Source organism: Mustela nivalis (genome assembly GCF_964662115.1).
Source record: "Mustela nivalis genome assembly, chromosome: 15".
NCBI lineage: Eukaryota > Metazoa > Chordata > Mammalia > Carnivora > Mustelidae > Mustela > Mustela nivalis.
This window is the reverse complement of record NC_139034.1, coordinates 49,696,608-49,724,348: the sequence shown is the minus strand read 5'-3', so window position 1 is coordinate 49,724,348 and position 27,741 is coordinate 49,696,608. Positions and strand designations below refer to the sequence as shown.

The window sequence follows — 27,741 nt, the reverse complement described above, 5'->3', positions numbered from 1 at the left end:
GAGGAGGAAAATAATTTCCAAAGCTGACTTAACCAAGTCATTGCCTTGTCAAGTTGGACTTAAACAAGAAAAACAGAATGAGCAAGAAATTAGAAATTTGTTAAATCATATTTTGGGTTATTCCCAAGAAATTGGATGATAACACTGAACAATTATTCTCCTTCTTTGCATAAGTATAGGTATGAGATGATGTGGAGGATGATTGCTAAATGTCTGTGATGAGAGGCACAGTGTTGCTTAGGGACCGTCTTTACATATCTTTATCTAGATATTTACCATACTATATTGTGCACATAAAAAATGAATAAAAGAGTAGATCTCATGTTAAGGAAGTACTCAACTCAATAAAAATGCAAACCCAAAGTGAAATAAAATTTGAAAATTATGAAATCAAACTTGACATAACAAATACTGCCAAGAACTGAAAACAAGCTCTTAACAGAATCATTGTGCAAACTCATGTCATGTAGTTGTGAAAAAATGATAAGTGTTTCCCAAACTTTCAGTTTATATTCCAAAACTAACAAAAGGAAGAAACATGAAAATCAGGACTATTAGTTATATTAGTATTTTGTCACTGTTAATCGTAAACATTTAAGAACTCTTTTGTCTTGGTAGTTTGTTGGTATTTTAATGAGTGTATAGAAGCTCAAGATTGATAGCAACATGGAAACTAATTCATTCAGGCCAATGGAAACTTATAGCCTTGAAAAATCTCGCAGTTTTCAAGATAATGTCAGAATTAGAAAGCTATACATTCTTCAACCAATTAAAGTCCATTATCAATGCCAACTAAAAAAGTGTTTCAGCCTGTTGGCCAAGGGATGAATGAGTTTGTTTTGAAGTGCTCATTAAGTATGTGGCTTTGTCTTAAATCCGTTTGTTTTGTGTAAGGAAAGATAAAAGCAAGCCAGTGTTTTCTGAATTATTTCTTGGCTACTCTGACCTTGCATGCTACTTAATATATTTCACGTCTGATTTAGTTTTATGGTGTGTGTAGTTAGGGCCTTGCTTTAACCTTGTTTTGGCATTCAGAAGGAGGTTGAATTGGCATTTGTGTCATGTATTTTTGGCGTGCCCTGATGAAATGTGTTAATTTCTGCAGCTGTGTAAGCTGAAAAAGAAAATACCATGTAGATATGCCTGGAATGAGGAGCTACCATTTACACATTTTGCTGACTTAATAAAGTTAATCATGACAGTAAATTGTGTACATTTAATATGTATATTTTTTAGGTTAGTGGCTAAGTCTTGAAAACCTGAAAAGAAATGTTATTATGGTAGAGCAAAGATGCCATTGTATGATATGGGAATCCAAACAATTTCAAAACTGAGTTACTCATTTATTACTAAACTAATATTTTACACTAATAATACTTCTAATGTTCATGAAAAATGATTTAGGTTAGATAAGATTAATAAACAAAAATCTAAAGGTGAATTTATTCTTTTAGGCAATTAGTCTGAAATCTAGAATTTACTTATTTGAATAATTTAAATATTTTATATATTCAGTAATTTATCCATCCTTCAGAGGAGATCATCCCTTTGTTACCATAGATTTACTTCCTTATATGCTTTTTCAATGAAGAGAATGCTGGTCTATAACCTAATGAACAAGGAGAAAAAAATCTTTTCAGACTTCTCTCCAACTAATTAATTAAAGACCTAACTTAACAGTAATCTTTGTCTCAAAACCTCTGTGGTTTTATGTGAGGAAGAATTTGTGTCTTCTCTTTGAAAGACTAGAGTATGCTCTTTTATCCCTACTTTTCTCTCATTTTCTTAAGAGTGCATTTAAATACTCTGGATGTTCCCCAGGGACCTTTGTGGTGTACATACTTTTGTGGTGTACATACTTTTGTGGTGTACATACTTTTTCAGGCAGCCATTGCAAAGTACTCACACATCAGTTGCTGTATGTAATAGTCAGTGCTGACAGAGTCATGCTTTGTCAATAGATAAGAAAGCTTGTAGAAGTAGAAAGCAGAATCCTTCCCCATAACTTTGTGTTGTTGGAAAACATAACAGTAAATTTATGCTGTAGGCACAATCAGATACGTTTGTCTAACTTTCAATTTGGATTAAGAACGGAACTAGATTATACTTCTGAAATAACATTTTCAAATTTGGTATTTGCATACATAACATAGCAGCTATGTGTAATCTGAGGGTATATAAAGAAATGATTTTAAGATTTATAATGTAACAACCTAGAAACTCTACAGTATAAAAGAAATGTAGTACTGAAAAGTCATAAAACATACACTGCTTCTATCCTGTTTTTTAGATAGTTTTAGTGTTTTTCATTATTCACCAATGAATACTCTTTTAACTCATTAAAATAAAAGCCCTAATGAATTTAATAAAAATATAAAGTAATAAAATAGAAAAGGGCTAGCCTAATGATGGTTTTTGTTCTAAAATCATTATTGTAAAGATAGTGTATTAGATTTGGAACCTGTCCTTGCATTTAGTTATTTCAAAACAAGCCCCTGAGGTTAAAACACAAACACACACACACACACATATAAATATTTTGGAATATCATTTAACAATTATTTAAGAGAAACCAATTCTGTTAGAGTGGAAGAATTTACTTAATACTTATCTTGGTTTGCAAAATACATCCTAAAATTAGAAAGCAACTTTTGCTTCAATGTATTTTTAGGTGGTTGTCCTAATAATTAACCTCCCTTCATTAGGACACAAAAAAATTTTAAACAAAATACCTGCCCCAGTCTCTTACATTTTCATTGCTTTCAGAATGCAAAATTTGTCTCTAGCTTTGGTAGATACTTGTGAAAACACTGGTGATATTCAGACTTGTTAATGTAGCTTGTCTGCCCACACCCTTACAGGAAGCGCTCCCCATCCGTCAGAGCTCTTACAAATAACACACTTCGCTTGCTGGTGAAGTCACATCCAAAGAGTGGTTTTAATGTTCTAGAGATGTAAATGGAGTGTATGGTAGAATGGCAATAAAAAAGCAATTTCATTTAGGAAAACTCATTTCTTAGTGTATATCCTGTGAAGGGATATTGTTTGATTAAAATAAAAGACATTAAAATTCAATAAAGACAGAAAGATCATGGCTGAAGAAAGTTGAGTCATTTTAAAGTTAATTATGCTTGCAGTTGATCTTGTGGCTGATATATGTGATGTAAAATCTGTATGTTTCTATGAAATCATATTGTATCTCCATGTTGGATGCATGGAGGAACATGCTGGCAAGGAGGAAAATAAAAAGAGGCACAGGAAAGAAGAAGAAGAATATGAAAGTTTCTTTACAAAAAACAAGGTTTGAGAATAAGTTGTGTGAGGTATATTTGTCACATGTTTGCGGTAGTGAAAGAAGTTCAACAGAGCTGGGGAGCCTGGGTGGCTCAGTGGGTTAAAGCCTCTGCCTTCTGCTCGGGTCATGATCCCAGGGTGCTGGGATCGAGTTCCAAGTTGGGCTCTCTGCTCAGCAGGGAGCCTGCTTCCTCCTCTCTCTCTGCCTGCTTCTCTGCCTACTTGTGATCTCTGTTTGTCAAATAAATAAATAAAATCTTCAAAAAAAAAAAAAAAAGTTCAACAGAGCTTATTACCCAGGGTGTAGAAGACCTTTTCTTGGGCCCCTCCCTACTCCTTCCATCTGTTACCTATGTGACTTTAGACTTGACTTCAACCTTTCTAAATCTATTTTTTCATCAACAAATTGGAGATAATGCTATCAGTTCTATATTTCATACTGCTAAGAATACAAAATACATTGCAAAATTAACTATCTTAAAATATCCTTATTACTATAGCATTTACAAATGTAATAGTCATTACAGAAACTGATTTAACTCTTGAATCTCCACCAAAATCTAACAGCTGTTTCTAGACATCAAACACAAGTTGATAATAAATTAAGCAATGGCCTAATTTCTTTCAGCAATGATTTAGGTGGTTTCTCCTATAAATCAATGTGGCAATTGACATCAACATTGGCATACATGCCTCCTGGATCAAAAAAACAAATAAACACATGGGGACATGGGGGAAATTCTGAGACTTTTTTTTTAATGGTCAACCTAAAAATTTTGCCAGTAGTCATCACTGCATTGGCTTAAGTTGGCCCACTTACAGCTCATATAGTCATATATATATATATATATATATATATATATATATATATATATATATATCAACTGTTTGATGGAATAATTCACATTATGTGGAGAGAAATATGTTCAATATAAAGAACTACTCATCACTTGTGCCATGTGTTTAAGAATCTTACTGATTTTTTTTTTTCCCTCAATATGATGAGGTGTATTACCTTGTGTGATCCTTGTTTAGCTCGAGGTATACTTTCATTTACTCAACAAATGTATACTTGAGAAATTAAGGATAAAGTACAAACTTACTTATAAACTAAAATGGGTTGTGGAGTTGAATTCAAAAATAAATTCTTCTAACACTTTATTAGTTAGTTGTAGTATCTATTTTGGGGCACAGAACCCACTTAAACCTCCTGAAAACCATGAACAGCTTCAGAGAATGTAGTGAGAAACTAAAAAGGGATGTATATATAAAATTTTGTATGACTTATAAAATGCCCTGACACCTATCTCTATGAATAAATTGTGTGAATCAAAAGCATGAACAACAAACTCTATTTTTTTTTAAATTTGTATATTTTAGAGAAAGAGAAAGAGAGCATGTGAGTAGGGGGAGGGGCAGAGGAAGAGAATCTTCAAGTCTTAGAGAAAGAGAAAGAGAGCATGTGAGTAGGGGGAGGGGCAGAGGAAGAGAATCTTCAAGTCGACTCCCCGCTGAGCACATAGCCAGCTGCAGGGCTCAGTGGCAGACCTGATCTCACAAGCCATGAGATCTTGACCTGAGCCAAAACAAAGAGTTGGAAGCTTAACCAACTGATCCACTCAGGTACTCCAGCAACCTCTATTTTGAAGGATAAACCCTAACTAGGATTTCTCAGCTAAAAACAAATAAGGAACAGTAATGGCTGTGGCAGCCACCATTCATTACTGTCCCCTGCATGAGAAGTGGCATATATTTCATATATTTATTATCTAATGAACTAAACGAAGACTATCATCTTATTAATCACATTTCAAGACGAGATAAGTTATATCTGTATTAGTCAATTCAATTTCAATTTCAATTCAGATTCAGTTCAATTTCATCCAAATCTGTGCAGGTAAGAAGTGATTATTTTATATAAAACTCAGGTGAACTTTGGGAAATGATTTAAAACAAGTCCTGTTTTGAAGATACAAGGTTGCACTTGAAGTGAATAGTGATGTTCCTAAGGAAAATGGCAACTACATACTCAAAATCTAAGAAGGAATGGGTGTTTCAGCTTAGGCTGAGTCACAGTGTTGTTCAGAATTTTCTGTATAAGTGGTTCTCCTTGGGCTTCATCCAGTGCCACTTGCTTTTGTTTAGGATCAGACTGTCCAGATTACAAGCATGATGGGGTATATTGGACCACATGTTTCAGTATTGAGGAGAACTATCCTTTCTCAGCCTCCTTGACTATTTCTAGCTACCTTTGCTTACTGAGGTGCTTTCAGTGCTAGTAATAGGGTATGATTGCTGTCTTAATAACCTCAAATCTTAATGACTAAACACAATGCCATTTGTTTATTCTTTTTTAAATTTTTTTTCATTTTATTTCTTTTCAGTGTTCCAGCATTCATTGTTGATGCTGCACACCCAGTGCTCCATGCAATACGTGCCCTCCTTAATCCCCACCACCAGGCTCACCCAACCCTCCACCCTTTCCCCCTCCAAACCCCTCAGTTTGTTTCTCAGAGTCCACAGTATCTCATGGTTTGTCTCCCCTCCGATTTTCCCCAACTCACTTCTCCTCTCCATCTTCCAGTGTCCTCTGTGTTATTCCTAATGCTCCACAAGTAAGTGAAACCATATGATAATTGATTTTCTCTGCTTGACTTATTTTACTCAGCATAATCTCTTCCATTTGTTTATTCTTTATATCACTATCTGGATGAGGTCTGAGATGAGATTTTTGTTATATGATTGGGTAGGTCTTAGACTCCTCTATCAATTCTTTGACTCTTTTAGACAAGTAGAGAGATATGGAGGGGAATTGTGTGGCGTTTTATGGGATGGGCCTGCAGGTGATAAATAACACTCATGCACACATTGTGTTGGTCTTATCAGTCACATACCTGCTATCCACAAACAGGAAAGAATAGAAGATATTTCCTTGATGAGTGCCCAGGAGAAAAAGATGAATAGTTTTGTAAATAATTAACCAGCCTGCCACTCTGCCCTAGAGCTGTTTACTGATTGAAATAAGCTATCAACAATTATTTAACATGCCTTCCATTAGTAGTACCTAAATGTATAGGATGCATGGTGGGGATGCTCTGTTTGTTCAAATAAAAAAAAATTAGCTTCTGATATCAAAGAGTGGCCAAGATGCTTTTTTTAAATAAACTTTTTTGTTAAAGTATAATATAGTTAAATTAAAAATATATATATATATATATGTATGTATATCATAAGTGTATTTGCACAAACTAAAAACAACCATATAAGTAGTGCCCCAATCAAGAAACAGAACATAACCTAAATCCAGAATTCCTTTTAGGGGTCCCTTCCAATTCCTTTTAGTACATGTCTTGTGGCAAACATATGTGTGGAATTATTTTAGGTATAGACATAGGAATGGAATTATGGGGCATAAGACATGTATTTTTTTCAGCGTTAGCACATACTGCCAAGCCAAGCAGTATTCCAAAGTTGTCATGCCGATTTACATTCCCACCCACAGTGCATGAGACTTCTGGGTGTACTGCATTCTCTCCTAGTTGGTATTTTATGTCTCTTTCATTTTATCCATTCTGTTGGCATACAGACTATTTTATTGCCATTTTATTCTTATGTTCTCGATTGCTAATGTTATTAACCCTCTTTTCATTCTCCGATTTTCTGATTTATGTGATGAGAATCCCACTATTTGTTATTTTTTTTCTGTTTCATTTCAAATTGTGACTTGAAAATTTAGAATTTTTTGTTTGTTTGTTTTCCCCTTTGTTTTCAACAAGATAAGCATGCAGGAGTTATCTGTAGGGTGAGATCTGCACCTTAGATTGTAGTTTTCTTATGACAGAGTAAACTGAGAACAGGGACGGAGTACATTTGAGCATAATTCCTTTACTGTACACCAAAGAGAGTCACCTATTGTCTATTCTCACCTGAACTTGGCAGGAAAATGCTTTGTTATGACTATTTTGCCATTCATACAATTTTTAGTTTCTGAAAACAAAGTTCATTTTGAAGGAATCAGTTAAGAAAAATCTAGCACACTCTTGAATGGAAATTGCTTATAAGCTTTGTCTCTTATAATTTTTCTTGGACTTCAAAAAATATTACAATCATATGTTACATATGAATTTAAGCAATTTAAAGGTATGGAACTTAGGCCTGTATTATCTTTATGTCAAGAATTTTAGCAATTTAGGGGTTCTGGGTGGCTCACTTCGTTAAGCGCCAGACTCTTGGTTTCAGCTCAGGTCATGATGTCAGGGTCCTGAGACAGAGCCCTGCACTGGGCTCTGTGCTCAGCGGAGTCTACTTCCCCACTTTCTCTCTCTCTTCCCTCCCACCCCAACCTGCTCATGCACTCTCATAAATAAATAAATAAATAAATATAAAAAAAGAATTATGACAATTTAATTGAAATTAAGGCACAGTTTAGGTTTCCATATTCAATTGAATTTGAAGGAGTGACCTCAGAGGTAAAGTTAGTATGCCATGGTGTGTTTAAAAAGACAGTTCAGGATGTAGAAGTAGAATTGAAGAATACAGAAACAATTCTGGGAGGTCTAAAATTATTTTTGAAACCAAAGATGGATGCAGTTTCCAACAATACAGAGATTGTGGTGACTCTCTCCATGTTTAATTTTAATTAAAATGACACTAAGCCATAAAACAAATATAAGAAAATTTAGCATAATGAGGCTTATTATTGTGGTTACTAGGTAGTGATTTTTTGGTGTACCAAATGATTTTGAAAAATAATGCCCTTGGTTTTCTGACAATCCTAATATTGCCATGTATGTGAACTGTTACAATGAGGAGTGACTGACTGATACTTAGTGTCCTACAATAATTCTAAAAAGTTAGAGCACTAGAGAAAGTCATTTCTTCTCCTGGGAGCTGAGTTCCATTAGAACCTTCCAGCCAGCCTGTGCCTTCAACCATAGACTTGTAATACAGGATTTCTTTTCTTAGCCCTCCAGCTTTTTGTAAGTTTCTGTGGATGATTAAAACAGAAACATCTTGTAGTTCATCCATTATTCTCAGGCAATATATAACATCTCTAGTCTCTGTTTTGTCTTAATGAATTCCATTTTAATGAATATTATGTGAAAGTACTTTGCTATATATAATATTAAAGGTTTAACGTGTGAATGAACATGAAATGGGTTAATCTTAGTAAAGTTATTAATACATCTTAAAGTATTATCACTGCTTTAACATATTAGTGACTTCCATACCCCAAATTGGCTCATGTGATAAGAAAGCAATTAGCATACTACCAAAACAAATATTATGATAAGAGTTTTCTATTGAATTACCAGCTTTGATAAAACTCTGGTAGTTTCATTTAATAATTGATTTATATGTTCAGATAATGTATTAATACCCACTACGGACATGAAATTTAAGGAATCATATATCCTGTTTTTCTTTTTTCCAAATGTATTTCCACTTAAAAGGAACTGGATATAGAATGAGTTACTTATTAAAGGCACAGTGATTTACCGTTTTACTTAATTCTTCAATCACAAATAATGATTAATTTTACCAGCTATATTTCCAGACTTATTTGCTGTCATTCCTCTCCCAACATATCCTGCAATACAACTTACTGGAAAATAAAAAAAAATGAGTAGTTTTACCAGCCCATATAATGAATTTCTTTACACCTTTGTCATAATCCCAGAATGATCTTTTTTTTTTTTTTTAATTTTGATCTTACTTGTTTATTTGACACAGAGAGAGAGATCACAAGTAGGTAGAGAGGTAGGCAGAGAGAAACAGAGGGAAGCAGGCTCCCTGCTGAGTAGAGACCCTGATGTCGGACTCGATCCCAGGACCCTAAGATCATGACCTGAGCCCAAGGCAGAGGCTTAATGCTTTGAGCCACCCAGGTGCCCCTCGAGTGATCTTTTTTTTTTTTTTTTTTTAAGATTTTATTTATTTATTTGACAGAGAGAAATCACAAGTAGACGGAGAGGCAGGTAGAGAGAGAGGAAGGGAAGCAGGCTCTCTGACGAGCAGAGAGCCCGATGTGGGACTCGATCTCAGGACCCTGAGATCATGACCTGAGCCGAAGGCAGCGGCCTAACCCACTGAGCCACCCAGGCGCCCCCCTCGAGTGATCTTGACTTGTGATGTCCACACTCCGATTTCCCCTTTCAGTCTTAAGTCAAACCTCACTTTCAATGCAGCCTATACTGATTTCTAGACAGTCAGACATTTCCTTTTTTAGACTCTCCTAACAGTTTTTTTTAATATTCTGTTATAGCCTGTTTTACATTGATATTGAATTATTTTTATACATCATTCTCCTTTTAATAGATCCAGAATATGATTCATAGACTCCTAGTATTATGGCTAGCATATCATAGAAGCATTCACAAATGATTTTGTGAATGGATAGATGAATGAATGAATGAGTGAATGAATTATAGGTTAGCTTTAGAAGATAACTTACATATAAAGTTAAAATTTTGAATATTATTTTCAGTTTATATCCATGCTGTTTTAAAACCTACATATATTCTAAATTTATGGGACTTTTTAAGAAAAGTGATGACACTTTTTTTTTTTTTACTACTGTATTTCAATTTTCTTTGCCTTATTCTTCCTTTTATCTTGTTGACAAGCATTGATCACCCATTATGTGCTCCACACTGAATTCTACTAATGACTCAGCAGTGAACAAAACAGAGAAATTTTCCACTTTAATGTACCTTACTTTAGAGTCAGGGAAAGCAGAACACAAATGAATATGTGACATATAATACCTACCCAAGAAATGCACAGCTCCTTTGGTTAACTTTAAAAGACAATTCATTTGAACTTACCTTCTAAATACTGAAATTCAACTGAGAATAAGAACAAGAATGATCTGATATGTTGTGTTTTCTATGTAACATCAGGAATGCTTATAGATGTTAAAATGCCTCAGGTATTTGTCAGTTTAAAGAGAATTGGACGGATCCGTGTGAAGACCATGTCATAAAAATGAATTGGTATCATGTAGGATCAAAATGGCTTCATTGTAGATTTTGATAGAATTCTTGAAATCTCCAGCCATTTTCACAGACTATCTTGATAATTTTGTATTTTATATATTTTTATTTCTCATATATACTGAAAGTGAAACTAGATCCAACTCTATAAAAAACAATACTATATTTAACACTTAGGTCTAAAAAATTAATTACTGCCTCTTGACCATTGATAATATCTATCTGATCATGATGTTGGTTTCAACCAAGATTATCCAAACAAAAAGTCAGTTAACATCATTGAAAAAAATATCCAATCATGCCAGTCTAAATAACCCTCTTTCTTCAATTTTTACCTGGGGAAAAAATCCTTATTTGATTAGCTCTGTAGTTTAATATTACATTTACAAAAACAAAAAACAAAAAACGCATAGCTCTAATTTCAGAGTATGTGGAAACAACAAAATAACATTTACCTAGCTTAAACATGCACAAACTTGAGTGGAACCAGTGTTTAAATGGCATTTTAACACCTGGCCTATTAATATATAAAGTATGATACTTTGTAGAGGTAATAAGTATTATGATAAAACATTAGAATATGTTGTAGCTCAGGTTCTCAACTCTTATAAGCCAATTAAGAGATATACTTTAATATGAATGCATACATGCATTTAAATGAATGTCAAAAAAAAGAAGTCATTTATGTAGCATATGAATTGTTCATATGAACATGCATGCATCATTCTCTGATATCTAGATTTGTTTATGAAATAGATAAATAGCTTGAAAAATAAGGTTTTCATTATTTTTCAATTACATGTTAATTAAGATAATTTTTATGAGAGCATTTTTGTATGTTTAAGTTAGGTTTAAAAAAACTGACAAAAGTGAGAGAAGATTAATTGCTTAGTAAATTGTAAATATAAAAATGTGAAAACTCCAAAGGCACTAAAATTAAACTAATAGTTAGCATTTATTCTTTTAATTAACATTTGGCAAACTTGCTATTGCAAGTTAGTGTGATATAATTTAGTTGATGAAAATTATAATTGACATTTAATAAGTGTGTTGATTAAAATATATGTTGTTTTGTCTTCCATTCCAAATGACAATTACCTGCTTAAGCATCCCTTTCATTTCACAGATTAATAAGAACAATAGAATTTTAATATTCCTCTGGCCCCCAGACTGTTATTTATAAGATTTATACCACATAGGATTTTCCCAGGACAGAATTTACTACCTTGTAGTAAATTAGGCATCTTCCTAAGGGCATTGAGCCATATTTTCCTGATGTGCACAATCTATGCCCTGGGAGTAATTGAAGAGCATTGGGAGCTGTGTGAACTCGTGCAGGCCAGTGGGGTGCTATTTAGTAAATAACTGCTTAGATTAGATGGTATTCACCATTTCTTCCTCATTCTAAACCAATCATTTTATTTTCTAATTGCTGTCTGCAATTTTGCCTCCTTGCTTTCTCTCAGGTCTTCAGTCTCATGGTCACCTGTGGTAGGAACACGCGGTAGTCCAGAACGTGCTAGTCCAACCGGCTGAGAAGGGCAGGATCCAGTCTAGAAATTTCTACACTATCTTTTCATCTCCTTCAAATTGACCTTTCTCTGTACAGGATCTTTCCCTCTCCTCTGGTTTTCTATGAGGGATGATGAAAAATTAGTTTTCCTACCAATTCATTAGTGTTTTTGTTGTTGTTGTTGTTGTGTTTGTTCATTTTCCTTTCTGTGGTCTGCATTTTTCTTCCTGCTGCACCTGGGTCCTTAAAGAGGTCTCTGTCCAACTTACTTTTCATGACAAGATATTAAGTCCTCTAATTTCACTAAATATTACATATTTTAAAATTCTAAACAATAGGGACACCTGGGTGGCTCAGTCAGTTAAGCGTCTGCCTTTGGCTTATGTCATGATCCCAGGATCCTAGGATCGAACCCCACATCAGGCTCCCTGCTCAGCGGAAAGCCTGTTTCTCCCTCTCTCTTTACCTTCCTCTCCTCCTGCTCATGCCCTCTCTCCCTCTCTGACCCCCCCCCCCAAAAAAAATCTTAAAAAAATTTCTAAATAATAGCTTTCATGAAAAGGAAATGTCATTTAAGGGTATCAAGACAGTTATTATACTTATAGTAAAAAAATTGTGGAGAATTGATGACTATTGCTTTGAAAGTTCCCGTTCTCTACCTGCCTCATGTCAGTTATCTCCAGTCTTAGGTATGATGTTGTCATAAATTCTCAGAGACAGCCTGAAGCAGCCTTCTCATCCCGTATTCTATTGGGCCTGTTAGCTTGTTATACACATCGGACATTTTTAGACCTGGCAAAGCCATAATATTCCATTTAATTGGAGACCTCTTTATAGCTAGGGCTTACCTAAGTATAAACATTTGGATAATAAATATTATCTACTTTATTTCCTAATGTCTTCTTACACCATAACAAGGAAGTAAAAAGAACTCACTTAAATAAATCATTTTTACTTACATATAAAAGAAATTTTACACAGAAGAAAAATTTATACCATCAATATCATTAAAAACAACCAACAGAAAAAAGAAATCTTGCAATTTAAAGCATATTCCCAGAAATTATTTGGAAATACCGATGGAATAAAACAAGTAGTATTATTAATAATCGAAACTGACAATGTTAGAAATCTGGCCATTGACTGAATTGGCTTATTATTCACTTGTCTTGCTTCCATAGTCTATGAAACCATACCGGAGAGAATGATGAGACCCAAACCCTAATAGATCTCAGACATCATTAAAATGCGATCACCAATGTTTTTGCAAGGCTTTTCTTTTTAATACCTCTTTCCATATCACCAGTGCTTTTTAAATAATCAGTGAGCTTGTGGGTATCTTGGTTTCAAAATATAAGACATTGAAATGAAATACTTTTAGTTCTACTTTGATTTTGATAAAGACTGAGTCGGCACGTATGGTTAAACTGTCGTGTGTCCACGTTATACAAGAGAAAACTACTCTGTGACTATCAACATAGTTAGATTCTTAAGAAGATCTGTTAATATTCAATAGGATGCACATCCTTTATGGACTTAACAGTTCTAACAAACTATACTGTTGGCAAATCAGCATAAACTCTGGACAGTCTGAATAAGACCATGCAGCATAGTGGAGTAAACACAGATGCTTTGGGTTTGGGTCTCACCTCAACCATTTGCCAGCTTTGTGGCTTGATCAATCTGCCTGTTTGTGTATTAGTTTCCTATTTTATAAAATTTAGATGTTAATACTCACCTCATAGCACTCATGTACAAATTAATATGGAGAGAATGTTTTATATAGTCCCTTACATGTAGAAGGTACTAAATACATTTCAACTCTTCTTGTTAATTTGAATAAAAAAATAATCTCAAATTTTGCTCATTGGAACAAGAATGGGTAACGGTAGGACTTGAACTATTGTAGACACAGATTTGAGCTAAATGGAAAATTATTCTTCCCTTTTCCTCAGACCTACACACACACACATACACACACACACACAATCACCAAATATGCCTATCCCCCCCACCCCCAGAACTTCTGTGCCTATGCTGTACTTTGGGTTGGCCCCCATTGCAGTACTTACTACCGCACATTTTAAATGACTGTTCACAGGGCTCCCATGTGGCTCAATTGATTGGGCATCCACCTGTGGGTCAGGTCATGGTCATGGGGTCCTGGGATTGAGTCCCTCATTAGACTCTCTGCTCAGCGGGGAGTCTGCTTTTCCCTCCCACTCTCTCTCTGGGTTCTGTCTCTCTCTCAAAAAAAAAAAAAAATCAATAAAATCTTAAAAACAAATAAATAAATGACAATTTACATGTATAGCTCCCTTTCGTTCATTTAGCAACATTCCAAGACTCTGCTATATGTTAGTGATAACATGAATCCAAGATGTTTGCTGCTCTCCCAGAGGCAACAGCAGGGGGAGGAATCAGGAAGCAACCCTTGATGGCACCATGTTGGTGTTTCCTAGCTACTAACAGATGGCCAGTTTCTGGTTGCTACTCAGTACATGTTTGCTGAGTGAATAAATGAATGTACTATGTTATTCCCTCACTGGAAGGATTCAGCCACATCTTTAAAAAATGCATCCTCCACTCTCCCTTGAAGAGAAGACTGTGTGGAGCCAAGATTTGCAGCTGTGAGGAAAACAGAGGACTAGATTCTCTCATTTTTCTCTACTTTCAGCTTAGCCTATTCTTATTCTGACCTACATTTGTCTTATTTATTGATGTAGAAATATGCCCTTGATATATTAAGCAAAAGAATGAGGTTAAATGAGATGTGTAGCGTGATCCCATTTTTTAAAAACCTTATGAGTTTGTCTCTCTTTAGTATAAGTGAATATTTATAGTGGCTGTCATTGTGTGGTTGAATTAAGAGTAATCTTTAGTTCTCTAAATGTTTGTAAATAAGCATGTATACTTCTATAAATAGGAAAAAATAAGCTATTTTAAAAACAGAAATAACTTGGATTAGAAACAGAATGTATAATGGTCAAAGGGTCTGGATGAGCACAAGCTCATCTACATACAAGAGGGCCCTTTGGCTACTTCAAGTATGGTTTCTAGGAACTTGATTTACCCCCTTAGACATTTACCTTAGGGAGAAGGGAATGAGTTTGTGAAGGTATATTAACTTTGTCTCTCTAGCATTTGCAATCCCTTTAATAAGCCTTGGAATGCTAAGGATGATATGGATTCTAACATGCTAACTTCACCAAGGGTGCTGATACCTTTGACAAAGCACCTTTGACTATCAACAGTGGTCATTGCTGTGCGCTTGTCTGCTAGTGATTCAAAACAGTTGACCTAAGTCTTAAGAACTTTTAAAATAACCAGCAATTTTTTTTTTCCCTTCTCTTTCGCTATAGGCCATTGTTCTGTGTCCTTCTATCTTTTGACATATGAATGATGTCTTTCCCTTAGTCACACGGTTGCCTTGAGGATATTTATAGACCAAGTTCAAGCTCTTCAGTTTGCACTCTTCAGCCTCAGTGTTTTATATCCTCCAAACCTCCTTTGTAATATGTGTATTCTGGCACAAATGTTCCGTATTAGGAAACTTTTCTTTGGTATATTTTTCTTACCCACTGTGGGTGCAAAATAAAAAAACAAAAAATGTAAAAAAGAAATGAAGAAAGAAAAAAAATCAAGTCACACCAGATTTGTGTGGTTCACATAGTCCTCAATGCATATTACATAATTTTTCCCATTCCCCTCCTTTTTGTATTGCTTCTTCTTCAGGAAATGGCATTGGCTTTTTCCTCCTATGCACCAGATTCTTCTTCTCTCTACATTCTTATTAATGCCTTTTGCTTTCTCAGATATGTCATCCTTTAAATGCTTTATTTATCTATAGTCTGAGAGTAATCTTATATTTTGCTCAATTGCAGTCATATCAGAGTAAATTTTACTGTATAAACATTTTGCCACAAAGCAAATAGGACACACTGTGCATTTTTTCTTATTTCCGGTCACTATTGTAAAGCTGCTTGTGGTAGAACTGATTTAATCATATGCATGCTACAATAAAAGTTCTTTACCCTCAACTCTTTATTTTAGACTAAGATCCTATTGTACACGCTGAAAATATGACTGTTAATCCACCAAATGTTTAGTTATTTGATTATATATAGATTTATATTATTTTTAGAAAATTTATCTTTTTTAAATGTTGAGGCATATCTTAAAAAGATTGGTATGTTAATTACTGCAAGATCTGAACCAATACTCCATTTTTATTGATTGAAATGATTGGCAAACCAGGAACTGAGTTTAATAATCCAGTTTTTGAAAAGGAAAGAAGACTATCTGGGAAAGATACAAGTCCATTAACCCTAGATATCTCATATACTCATTCAGTCGCTCAGCATCTACCCAGTTGAGATATATAAATATAAAACTGAAACTTTACAATAACTTTATAATAACTCTAATAATAATAGATATGTTTTTCTCTGCTTTTCTGATAAGTCAGCTCTGGATGAAAAGGTTAACTCGCCTGAAGTGTGTATTAGCACTCTACTGTCTTTTACATTTCACTATTTGCAGATTAATATTTGTCAATAAAAAAATGACACAGTTGCAAAGACTGTCCTGAGAGAGTTCAGAGTACTACAGTCTTACATGAATTCTGTACTATCCCTTGCCAGAACCTTAATCTAGTTTCATGGGGCTATAAATCAAGCTTACAGTAAAAAGTTCAGCATCCTTTGCATAAAGGTTGTGCAAGAACACATATTGTTTCTTTAGGCCTTTGTTAATATAGCCAGTATAAACTTCATTAATCAAAAGTAAATTTTTCTGACATTTACAGATTCATTGATCATGATTTTCCCCTATCCTTTATGCATTGGGTTATATAGAAGGAAATCAGATATTTAAAAAAGATTGTAGAGAAATTTCAAGTTATCCGCAAAAACAGGATAGGCAAAATGCTACTACTTAACAGCCAAATTTTTTTTAATAATTTTTTTTATAATAAAGAAGAGAGAAAAATATCAAAGCTTTAGCTTTCAGGCTTACTTAATAATATTTAATTACCTCAAAATATATAGTGTTAGTTCTCCAGTTGTATTTTTTATATCTATTGGCATTTTTATTGAGCTTGGTTAAATTTTCTTTCATCAGTATCAACATGAAATATTTACTGAAAGTGATCACCCTTGGTAGTGACTGAGCTTACTATGATAAACGTATGTGAGATAGAATACTTAATGCTAAAGACTCCCAAATTGGTTGATGGGCTTCTTTATAATTGGCTAGAAAAGTTATATTCTATGTCCTGAAAATTTTTAGTAGGTAAGGGAAGCCATTCTGTGAGGTTGCAGTTCCAGTGGAAATGGGGCAGTTGTCCAGATTTTATTCCTGGGCTCCTGCCTGCCAATTTACAACTATGACAAAAGCAAACTTTCATATCTGGAATTAATGCAATGTATGAATCTAAGTAAACCAGTGAGCCGCTTATTTCCCACACGTGAGATTACATGGATTTGAAAAGACATTCATTCATAGAAGAATAAGTGCAAACAATGGAAAAAAATGGAGAGATACCATACCAAATAAGTCAAGTAACCAAACAGGTTTCATATTGCCAATGAATGTGCAGACAAGTTGTACTATAGCTCATCAAGGCTCATATAATTAGGACTTAACTGTTATGGTAGTAATATAGCTTTGTAATCCGAAGTATTTACCATATATATTAAACAATTGTTTTCCACAGGTTCATGACATACATTAGTAATTTAGAAAATTGGTACCATTAAAGATTTTGAGTTTTATTTTATTCACATAAAAGCATTTCGTTAATCTTTTCAAAGCAGCAGTGTTAAATTTCCTGGTGGCACTGTCACTAAAACCTATTTCCTTTTTCGTTTTTCCCTATGTTTGTATGCCATGAAAATGACAGCACAGAGCTCACTGATTCAAATTCAATATATAAAATCACAATTTATAAAACAGATAAATTAGACGGTAATTATTCTCTGTAAGAGTCTATGACAAAGTGCTCGAATTGTAAGTCATGTTGAAGAATCGTTTTTAATGTGAGATTCCACTAGCAAGTTTATTACACAAAAGAAGGATATCCATTCTAGTAATTGTAAAGGGGTGATTGATAGTAAAATATACATGGTTTCTTTAAATGTGGTAAGTTGTTTAAAAAATTATTTTATTTATTTACTATAAGCAGGGGAGAGAAGCAAGAGGAGAGGGAGAAGTAGACCCCCTGCTGAGCAAGGAGCCTGATGATATAGAACTCAATCCCAGGATGGAGGATTACGACCTGAACTGAAGGCAGATGCTTAACTGACTGAGCCACGCAGGCACCCTAAATGTGCTAAACTTTTGTTAAGATGATAGTTTAAAAAAAAAAAAAAAAGGTAGAAAGTGACTCCGTACCATGTTGGCCTTTAATAAGAACTACCAGATGATTTCAGTTCAACAAATTAAAGGTCTTTTTTTTTTTTTTTTCAGTCTGTGTCATGAATGTCCAGGCAACCAGAGACTCAGTTATGTTTCGTTTCCACATATTTATTCATCATCATCATCACAATAATCATAACTAGTGATTTCTGTGAATGAGTTTTTAACATCACGTGGTATACTTCTCCCCGTGTTTACAAGTAGTATCAGAGGAAACCTAAGTGTGTACTGTTCGAGGATCAGGGAGTAGTCTGGAAAATATAATATAGTAAAATAGATGCTCCAGTAGACTGAGGGACTATTTAAAATACTAACCAATTCAATGGAGGTTTTCTCTCTAGATGTGCTTTAAATTCAGAGAATATACTAATGGTTCATATATTCTTCTGAATACTCTATGGTTGAGGAAAGATAAATAGAACTATGGTGTCTACTATTCTCATTAGACTTCATTAACATGCAGAATCCCAATTTCTGGTTCTGGCAGGGCATTATTTTTCCATTTTCATTAATAAGATGAGTTGAGTAGAAAGAATCATTGTCCTGCTACTTACCAGATAGACTAAAGTGTCCATGTGGCTAGTTTTATCACTTTCTTCTATAGTCAGTATTTAGTACAAACCAGAAAACTGTTTTATTCCTACCTTTCCATTTCCTGTCATGGCTATCAGTCCCGATCAGCTTCTGTCATTACAACATTGCATTATGATGGACATGTTTATAATTAATTAGGCTATAACTTAGCTTTAGTTAATTACATTTTGGATGGATGTCTTCATTTCTTGCTGCTGATGAGATTTAATGGGGATTAGAATTCTTAATGAACTTCAGAAGTCACCCTTGTCTGCTCAACCAAAAGCATGTTTACCAAACTTTTATTAGGATACCTTTTTTCCTTTGGTATACCATGCATGGATGCCCAAATTCATCTAATTTATGATAAACACTAGTTATTCTAACCAGAAGGATTTTGTATAAAACTGTTATCCCGCAACTTTGGCCTGTACACACAAGAGAAATGCTGTGCTAGATAATCCTGGTGACCTGAACATGCATACCCAGTTCCCTCCTCCATTCTTAAGACATAGTTTATGCCTTTGGGGAATTTTTTAAGAGCACTCTTGTGTAAACAAAGGCACATTCACAGACAATTTTTTGTTTCCTTCTTCTTCTTCTTTTTTCCTGCTTTCTGGAAACAGGATGAACTCTGTAGCCATAGGGATGGATTGTCTTCCCAAACAAATGGACAGAAAGGTCTTTAATGAGACAGGAAAATTAAAAAGTCAACCTGTAGTTTATTAGTTGTGTTTTCCTTGGATTCTTGCTTTTATTATTGATAAACCATGGGAAACTGACTTATACACTTAGTGTGATAGGAAGTCACTGAGATTGTCTAAATTGCATGTCTATGGCACTGTTAAAAATTATAACTTCAGAAAGCACTGGAAATAAAAAGTTCACTGTGACCAAAATTGTCAAACTTCAATGGTCTTTATTTGTAATGTCTTTCCCAAAGCTCTTTTAGGCAGAAAGAGAGATAAAGTATTATTGGTTTGATGGTGGAGTATATTCAAACAAGATACATAGTGCAATAGTCATGATTCTTTTGTGTCTAACAGAAAATACCATAAAATAATGACTGTAATAGAACTTCAGATTTTGGATTTTTCATTCAAATTATGCAAAAACAGTTGTTGTACACTAAAATATTAGCATTCCATTTGTTAGAGTTTGAGCATCCTGGTTTGAAAACATTATTTCTTTAGCAAATGGACTGTGATTGTGTTCAGTCCATTCAGGTATAATTGCAGGTATCATTGATGAAGTTTCCAGGTAGCTATTTCTTTACTTTTCAATATAGTAATTAAGAGTAATTAAAAAGTAATAATATAATTCCAGGTATTGCTAAAATCTTGGGGAAGATTACACATGGTTTTAGCCCAGTGCCTCTTAACCTGCAAACTCCAAACAACTTTACTCAAAGAAAAATTAATAAATTGATGAATCTAATAATCTGATGACCTTTTTCTTTCTCTTTTTTTTTCCTTCTTACTTTTAAAAATATAGATATGTATTTGTTTTGCTAGTATAAATTTAGGGGTAGTGTACAGAGTATGTGTAATAGGACTCCTTCAGAATGATAGTGAACACTTGCACGCAAATTGGTGAATAACCAGCATTGCCGTCCAGTGGTACTTAATTCATGTTAGGTGTATGTTTTCTAGTCTCTGGGCTTTGTAAATGACAGTCTCAGGATTGGAAGAAACCATCTGTACAGGTCGCCTGAAACTTAGATTGTTTCTGTACTACTTCCAAGTGGTCTTCTACACAATGTTTATCTGACTCCAGGGAAAGGAACTCATCCTTCCTCTGTAGAAATTCAATTTTCCTAGCCTTGCTTAAATTAAAAGTTTTTTTTCAAGAATGGGACAAAAATTCATCTTATCATCACATACTTATCCTACTCACGATTGTACAGAAAGAGGCTAATATTTTATTCACATTATAATACTTGAGATATTTGATGACATTTCCTTTCTTATGATGCCTATCTTTGATGTTGGTCTAAGTTCCTACACCATTCAAATTGTTTCCCCAGAATTATATTTATATGTAATATATGTATATATTATATATAATTTATACAATTCCCTAAATTGTATCTCCTGACACCTAAGTTGACATCTAAGTTCCTACATCTTTCAAATTTCTTTCCCAGAATTATATTTATATATATAATATATATATTATATATAATTTATTTAATTCCCAAAATTTTATCTCCCAACACCTGTTTTTCCCTTCTTATTCAGAGAAGAACACAATAATCCTAGTGTCCCTGGCCAACACAGAGGAGAAGCCACACTATCAACTTCATTGCTGTAGATAAAATTCTAAGGGTGAAGCCTTACAGCTTTGTTGACGCATGTTATGTCTGCCATCCAGGCCACATTCCCTTTGGCCTTTCTGTGTGTCTGAACTATAACTAAGTCTACACTCATGATAACTCCCTGCTGCAAAGTTCAGCTTGCCAAATTTGGTAAACTAATACACATTTAGTTTACAACTGCAACTTCTGAAAATAGCATCCCATCTTAGGGCTTTGGTTACTCTAATTTTAGGAAAATATTAAATTAGATATTTGGAAGAAGGTAGGGATAAAATCACAACATGAGAATCGATTGCCCAACTGGTAGACTGTTGGAGTCTTTGATATGATCTGAAAGAGAGTTTTTAGAAATTCTTGTGATTTTTTTTCACAATTCAGAATTTCACAATTCTTGGGGTATCCCCACCCCTTTTTAAAATCTTTTTGGGCTGGTAATATGCACTGTGGGCCAAGAACACATAAATGCCAACAGTACCAAGATGTTATCTCCTTTCAGCTTTGACTCGCACTGTTGAAAAAGAAGATGATTTCAGAATTCTCAGGTCCTTTTGCTATCAGAGTGCCCAGAAAAACAGATAAACAAAAATATACGAAAGGTTGTATTCCATATGCCATTGTCATTCATTAAAAAAAAGTTCCTTCCCTCCACCCCAACAAAATAGCAATATCTATTAAAACAGCTGGGAATTCACTGAAGCAACAACACTTAGCATTTAGTAATGAGGCATTCCTCTGGCTTCACATCTGTTAAAATTTTTGCTGTAGACTAAATTTTGAAGGGAAGGAAACAAATAAAAATTCCTGACAGTGATCAGGAAATATTCTGAAACAATTACACATTAGAAGTCCATTCTCCTAACATTCATTTTTTTTAAAGTGAAGTACTATCTGATCTCCTATGAATTAACTTATAGCCTCCTTGTATATTCAGACAACAATCGTATTTATACTACATTTACATTATTTGTTTTTTGAAATCAAAAGGTAAGGTATAAGACTGATGCTTTTGTCACTTCCCTTAGTTTTTCCAACATTATCGTGTATCTCTTTGATTTTTCAAGTGTCTATTTTTTTTTTTTTCTTAGCATTCTTATCTCTTTTTGAGATGATAATGTCTTTCATTCTTTGACATTGAATGAGGGTAGAAGGGAACTGGGAAGTGGCTTCTGGAGACAGAGCAGGATAAGGGAATGCAAGATAGCAGCATTCAGCAAATGGTAGAGCATTCTGTAGCAAAACAATCTGACAGTTGTTACACATTGACCACTTCCTAGCCAGTTACAGTAGAACTTATTTGTGGGTGGCGGAAAATTATGTGCAGTGGATTCTACCCCAGAAGAGATGACATTTACCATAATGTGGACAGAATTGGAAGTGTGGCAATGTAGAGTAGGTGGTCAAGGACTCTGAACTGTTTCCTGTAACAGATGGATTTGGGGGAGACATGGAGGCAGATACTGTTTCCATTATAAACGCTCTCCTGAACTTTTACTTCTTTTACTTCATAGCAAAGCTTTTTTCATTTAAATAAGAAAGGCATAATAATGGGATAAGAGGTGAGAGGTGGAAGGTAAAAATAATGTTGGAGGCAGAGTTAAGTTTTGGTTGATATTAAGGATGTCTTTAATCACATTCTTTTTCAAAAAATGTTCTTTATCCAAATGTTCTTTATCCAGGAAGGAAACAGTTGTGGAGAACTACTCTCCTTACTATCCAGAAAGGGCTTTATTAATGTAAGGAACCTGAGGCCAGCTTCAGAGTTTCATGTAAGGTTTGTATAACCACGGCCCTCCTTTATTTTGTAAGAGCCATGCAATGTAACATATGTCAAAGTAACTTATAGAATTTATTCAGCCTATTTATTTTAGAAACTTAATCCCAGATACTACATTTGGCACTATCCAATCTCATCGATTTCTCTCATTCACATTTTTAGCATCAAAATTTTCATCTATTAATACCATAGGGATGGCTGAGAAGTTCTGAGCATCTTCCTCTGAGCGATGCTAGTTCTTTTAGCAGTGTAGTATTTTTATGCCTTCAGAAGTCACATTTGGCCCATTTTCACAAATCTATCCTTTCACAAAGAAAAATGGATATGATATGCATTTGCTTTTGTTTGTGCATCCATAACATTTTTACCATTTTGAAATTTAAATCCATTTATTCTCCGGGGGTCAAACTAAAAAAGCATGTTATAATGGTTTTCATGTTGAAATAGTGCACTTCCAAAGCTGACAACAAATCATAGTGAGAAGGATTGTACTAGTAATTTGATCACATGGACAAGTCTGATCTCTCAGAAATAATGTATGTTCTGCATTTTCAGCAATTTTTAGTGGCATCCTGCAAAAACTCCAAGCCTTAAAACTTCTTTAACTCCTGGCCTTTATTAACACCTATCATGGACCATTCAGAGGTCAAGTACATCAAGCAAATGTATTTATGCTTCCATAAAGTTAAAACAAAAAGATCTACCTCAGGATCATGATAGAATCCATACCCCCTGCAAGTTTTTATCATGCCAAATGTTCTTTATCCAGGAAGGAAACAGTTGTGGAGAACTACTCTCCTTACTATCCAGAAAGGGCTTTATTAATGTAAGGAACCTGAGGCCAGCTTCAGAGTTTCATGTAAGGTTTGTATAACCACGGCCCTCCTTTATTTTGTAAGAGCCATGCGATGTAACATATGCCAAAGTCATAACTGTTGTCGCTAAGTCAGCATCTCCGCAAGTTTGTAGAAAACCAAGCCCATTTGTTTATTTTCATTGCAGTTGAAAAACACTGACACATGAAAGCGAGTTGATCAAATCTGTTCCAAATTGCCGAGTGAAATTTAAAGTGTTAGGAAAGAGATGAAAATAAATGAACTGCATAAAATACATGTTTAGTCTTTGATTTTTTTAAAATGTAATCTTTTTAATCTTTTAAGATAAAAAAATGTAATTTTTTTCTTTCAATTTTTAAGTGCTTGAATAAAGGACCCTTCTCTGTTAATCTAAATGAGCATTTTATATGCAAAAGAAACACACACAAAAAAAAACACGTTAGATAACTATGGGGCAAGTTCAAAACCTGAACTTCAGAATATGAAACTGCATTAGGAGATATGTTGGTGATGTTTTGAGGGACATTTGCCTTTTGCTAGTTTGCCCGATATCCTGTCAGTAAACAGTTTGGGTATACAAATTACAGAGCTTTTTCCTCCTCGACTTTTTATAGCTCAATTTGAACAAAGATTCTTTTAAATAAAAAAGTAGTCAAAAGTCTAAGAATTCTTGGAAAAGACAATTTCAAAGGAATGTCTGTATCCTTTCAGTTTCTTCTATATTAAATTTGTGGCATATAGATACAGGGTGTTCCTAGAATATATCGCTAAGTGATTATGAGCCTATTGAAGTTGCAATGATTTCAGAGGGTTAAGTACAATTTAAATATTTAAACGTCAAGAGCTATATCCTTGAGCCCATAAGCAAACGGGCATACAGAAAGATGGTAAGATATGAAGAGATGGGGAATGAATTATAAGCACTTGCATTTTTTCCCTTGTAAGATTTCTTGTCTTGTGACAGTTCTACTCAAACATGTAGGTGTCAGCTTGCAGAACCATGTACTTGGAATTAGGCACATGATGCTTGTTAACAGTAACAAGGCTTGTTAATCTAAATCTCTGCAGACTCCACTGAAAATATCCTTTTGTGCATAGGTGTAGCAAATAATGAACATATTCCCTGTGTGTTTAGCTCAACTAGTGCCTTCAGCTTTCCCTATAAAACACTTCAGACATCTAGGGCACTTTACCACATCCGGCCTCCAGTTCACTCAGCATCTTGCTGGATTATTTTTACTCCGTTAACAGAAGGACAAAAATGGTGCAGGGGCCAAAGGGAAGCAACTGAAATACAAAAACCAAGTACAAATTTGGACACCAGGACTGTTATGGAAAGTTTTTTAGCCTAACTGGGAAAAAGGGTAACTGAATAGCATCGTTCAGTTATCTGACTGACTGTATCATATGTTGAGGATACCAAATTATCTATCTCTACTGAATGGAAAAAAAATAATGCTTAAAATTGCAGAAGACTTAATTTATACATAAATAAAAAATAGCTATACTAGTTATACAATGAATGTGGTAACAAAATAAATTCTTTCCAAAGAATGGTGCATTATAGAAAAATCCGTCTGCTTTGCCTGACCTACATTGATGCTAATAAGCAAATTAGCTTTCTTTAGCTTTTTTTCTTTCCAAAGAATGGTGCATTATAGAAAAATCTGTCTGCTCTGCCTGGCCTGCATTGATGCTAATAAGCAAATGACCTGTTAGTGATATCCCTCTGATTAGACTGTAACTCTGAGTTTGGGATATAACTTGAACAGGGTCCCAGCCATTGATACCTGCTACCAAACTGGTCTTGAGGGTTCTCAAGTATTGTAAGTTCTCCCAGGAAAAGTTCAACAGCAGAGAATTATTTGATATACATTTTTGTGGTCCCTAGGTAGATTATGGAATTTATTATTTTTAAATGAGGAGTACTATTTGAAAAATCTGCAGGGTGATACCTCTGTTCCTCTGGGAGCAGCCCTCCATTCTGATGAATGATACTGGATTTTGGTGTCCATTGCCACATCCTAAGTATGTGTCTAGATCGATAGTGAAATAAAACAATTTGGAAAAGGTTGACCTTACATGAGTAAAAATTGTACACGTTTCAGAAGAGAATCCATTTCTCGTATGTGCACAATGTAAATTTCTCTTCCTCCCTGCCTTCAGGGTATTTTGTTTAGGATATCTCTCTATCTTTGTATCAGCCTTTCCATTGTCTATATAACTACCTGTCTACCTATCTTTCTTCACTGATCAGAGCCAAACATGTAGCTAGCCAGATTTTCAAAATTGTAATAGCATTTCAGGAATTTTTCTGTAACATTTTAGGCAAAGATAAGTGATATTTCTTTAAATCACTGCACCAAGAAGTGATTATCCAGTTCTTCCAGTTTATGGAAAGATTAGATGTTATCCTCTGTGTAGAAGAACTTTCTTGTCATTAAGAAAGTCAAAGTATTTCTTCCCAGTGACATGACTAAAGAATACCAATCACATAATAATACAAGTTTGGGACATTTAAAAAGCAAAATCAAAAATAAACTACTTATGAATATTATTTCTTTTAAGTTTTTCTTAAAGGACTAACAGAGCTAGTATTAAATTTGCTTGGAGAACTCTGTCACAAGTTAGGTATTTCATTGTTTTGGGGGAAAACTTGTGGGTTTTAGACCATCTGAGTACTCATATAGCCCATCACTTGGTCAACAGTTTTTACAGATGTTTAGCAATAGAAACAGGGAAAAAAATACTAAAATATTTTATCATGTTTAGGAAAAAAAATTAGCATTTTGTCTTCCATTAAAGCCATCGATACTGAGCCTATGGGCCATAAAGAATTGTATGTCATAATCTATTCAGAAGGCACCATGCAAGGAGTGATACTCAGCTTCTCCCTTCCATGCTTACCTCCCCATGCTCAGCAACATTTCTGTCCTAAGGAACTACACTTCTTACCAGGAGGTGAAGGTATGACTGCAGTGGCTGGCAAGTTTCCAAATTTCTGGTTCATCCACTTTTCTGGAACGCCAGAAGTCATTCGTTGTGAACAGTAACATCTGGCCTTGAAAGTGGCCATAATAACTAAGGAGAATAATCAGAAAGTGACATTAACACAAGTTAGAGTTTCCAGTGACCACTAAGGAATATTCAGCATTACTTATGGGATTATATCTAATTTCCTATTCTACACTGTTCCCAAAGGTATGAACACCCTATGGTTTGAACATTGTAAAACTACATTAAACCTCCTGTGAAGAACACATTTCTATGTTGTAGCCTTCCTAAAAATGTCACTCTTTTAATGCCATTGAACTTTTTCCTTTTTTTTTTTTAAAGAATGAAATGATTTCAGAAATATGATTTTATTTTTTGTATTTCCATTATTATCATTACAGATAAAAGTAAACGCAGAGGCTACTTTTCTCATATTTGGCAGTTGCAGTTTATTACTTGATATCCAAGTTAAAAAATCTAAAATTGATTTCCCATGTGAAGCGCGTTTTAGCCAACCATCTGCTTAGGAGAGGGGAAAGGCAAACAAAGCTCATTCTTTCCTGCTGCTGCTTCTCACTGCTGTTAGATGACTACTGGGAACCCTAAAATAGGACTGCCAGGTTTAACTTTTCAGAATATGGAGTAGGCATATGTGTCTACCAGGGATTTGGGGCAGGGTAGGTTGTACTTAGACCAATGGGACTAACTCACTTACTAGATACTGACGTTGCTGAATGCCGTGCATAGATGGGGAGCACAGATGGCCCAACCATGTCCTGCTTCCCATCTCACATTCATGATTCAGCAGTAAAAATGGGATGATCTTGATTATAGGGATCACTTGGGAACCTCGGTCTAGACTTCAGTGTTATTGCAATACCTGGATTGCTTAATCTAGTGGTTGGCAATTTTCAAGATGCATATATAAAAGAAAACCAACTTTGGGACTGGCTAAAAATTAAAGGAATGTCTATGAAGAAACAGAAATTCTGGAGCCAAAGAATTTGTCATGATATTCAAATGTAGAA

The 27,741-nt window shown here is 34.5% G+C and overlaps 1 protein-coding gene across 7 annotated transcripts in view; it reads left to right on the top strand.

Annotated features, from left to right (window-relative positions):
• PCDH9 (protocadherin 9) overlaps positions 1-27,741 on the top strand; it is an 827,735-nt gene that overhangs the window by 693,429 nt on the left and 106,565 nt on the right. The gene's annotated exons all lie outside the window — the stretch shown is intronic.